This window comes from Sprattus sprattus (genome assembly GCF_963457725.1).
Source record: "Sprattus sprattus genome assembly, chromosome: 21".
Taxonomy (NCBI): domain Eukaryota; kingdom Metazoa; phylum Chordata; class Actinopteri; order Clupeiformes; family Clupeidae; genus Sprattus; species Sprattus sprattus.
Genome location: NC_137919.1, coordinates 11,212,884 through 11,215,043, shown reverse-complemented (window position 1 = coordinate 11,215,043; position 2,160 = coordinate 11,212,884). Strand labels below are relative to the sequence as shown.

The 2,160-nt window shown below is 42.8% G+C and overlaps 1 protein-coding gene across 1 annotated transcript in view; it reads right to left on the bottom strand.

Moving 5' to 3' along the window:
- Window positions 1-414: 414 nt before the first annotated feature.
- The window catches only part of aco1 (aconitase 1, soluble), a 23,496-nt gene continuing 21,750 nt past the window's right edge, over window positions 415-2,160 (bottom strand). Inside the window, exon 22 of the mRNA XM_080860013.1 lies at window positions 415-2,160. This exon is cut by the window's right edge and continues 513 nt beyond it. The gene's annotated coding sequence lies outside the window, so the exon portion shown is untranslated.

Sequence of the window (2,160 nt, the reverse complement as noted above, 5' to 3'; positions counted from 1 at the left end):
CGATACATTATCTATGAGCTTACGATAAAAGCAATACGCTAATTACCTGATGTTGGATGACAGGTTGGAGACAACGGCGTTTAAAAAAAAGGCGAATATGGATTATAATAATATAATATTATAACATGAAAATAATATCTAGGTAACGAAAGTCACGGTAGAAAAACGAAGTTGCACTGTTCTCTGTCGCACTGGACCAAGAATGATTAGACGACTCAAAATGGAACTTTGTAATATCCCCAACATTCTCTGTACCTTTATGACGGCACAATACTGAACAAGTATGAGAAATGATACACGTATGCCAATGAAATCGTATTACAAGTAGGCTACTTTTATTTCATGATAATCAACATTTCAACTCACGAACGACTCTTCAAACAGTGACAAGACGTTAGGCTGGATTCATTAAATTTCTTTATTTGATTAAAACGTCAGTAAAATCAAGTGTTTTTTAGATCAATAATCAAGCACATAATTCATAAAGACACAAATACACAGGGACGATGACATTAATTCAAGGTTTAGGTTGAAGGAATCGTGAGTCTTGGGTAGCATCAAAGAGACTGAGGCTGGTGGATCCTTACTTTTCTGGCTGCAGTGATTGGATATGTATAACACACATGATCCATGATTGAGTTCCACAATTCCAACTTCATCCTTTGTGGAAGCTTATATTGAGAACAGCTAGTGGATAACCATAATAGAGAAGAAGGCTTATTTGCTTAATGTAAACTTTGTGTGTGTGTGTGTGTGTGTCTGTGTATTTGTGCTGGATGATACGCTTGGCACAGACAGCTCCTCAATACCTTTAGGCCGGGGGGGTGCTAATAAATACCTTTAATTTGGGGTTGTGCGCATGAAGCTTATATTATTATCTTCTTTGGAGCTGTTAAGGTTGCAATCAAGTCTACATGATGACCATTTCAGATGCTTGGGTTGCATTGATATGTTTGTGTGCGTGTGTGTGTGCATGCATATGTGTGTGCGTGTGCGTATGTGTGCGTGTGTGTGTGTATGCATGTGTATGTGTGTGCGTGTGCGTATGTGTGCGTATGTGCGTGTGTGCGTGTGTGCGTGTGTATGCATGCGTATTTGTGTGCGTGTGCGTATGTGTGTGCATATGTGTGTGTGTGTGTGTGTGTGTGTATGCATGCGTGCGCATGTGTGTGTATGCATGCGTGTGTATGTGCATGTGTGTGTGTGAGGGATGGAGACACACATGCTCCCTCTCTGACTGCTCTCAGAGTCCGATGACTGACCAGTAGGCACTTATAGAAATATTTCGACTTTCATAAGACATCAGCACATTCTCAATACATAACAGACAATACAGGAATGGAATTATGGAATATAACACATTATAAAGAATTCTATTCTTCCAGCATTACATGTAATTATTAGAAATGAACAAGTAATTAATTACGTAAGTGTGCGTGTGTGTGTGTTTGACACGTGGGCATGTAGGTCGCTTTGGATAAAAGCGTCTGCTAAATTACTAAACGTGTAAATGTGTATGTGGGAAGGCTCTACATTGAACAGCACCTTTGCAGCCTCCTGTGGAATCATAACCTAATAAGAGTATTTCTCAACCTCCAGACCTCACAAGGGTCAACTCCTGCCTCTTCACACCCCTTCTATCTCACCAGTCTAAATGCTGATTCGACACCCTACACTGGTCTGAATTAACTCTGCTGGGAGCGGACTGGACTGGGACAGAGCAGGGTCAGCTCAGGTACTGGGACTGGTTAGGGACAGCTCATGTACTGGTCAGCTCAGGTACTTGTCAGCTCAGGGACGGGTAAGCTCAGGTACTGGGACAGGTCAGGGACAGGTCAGGGACGGGTCCGCTGCCATCTGACTGCGGTCAGCTAAAAGCCACAGCGACATGACATGGAGCGCGAAAGCGTTTTCAAGGCAACCTATTAAAAGCAAGCCATGAATGCATAAATAAAAGACAGTCAGATTTGATTTGTGCGGGAGCTTGGCAGAGTGATACAACCTTTAGCACATGAACAGGTTTTCAGACCTGATCGTGGAGGGAAAGGGCCTGATGTTTGGCAAGCTAAGCACACAAGCTATGGATGCACACAAGCTATGGATGCACAAGCGCCCCTCAGACGTGTTTGGAACAATGCCTGAGGTAGGATTCGATTCCAG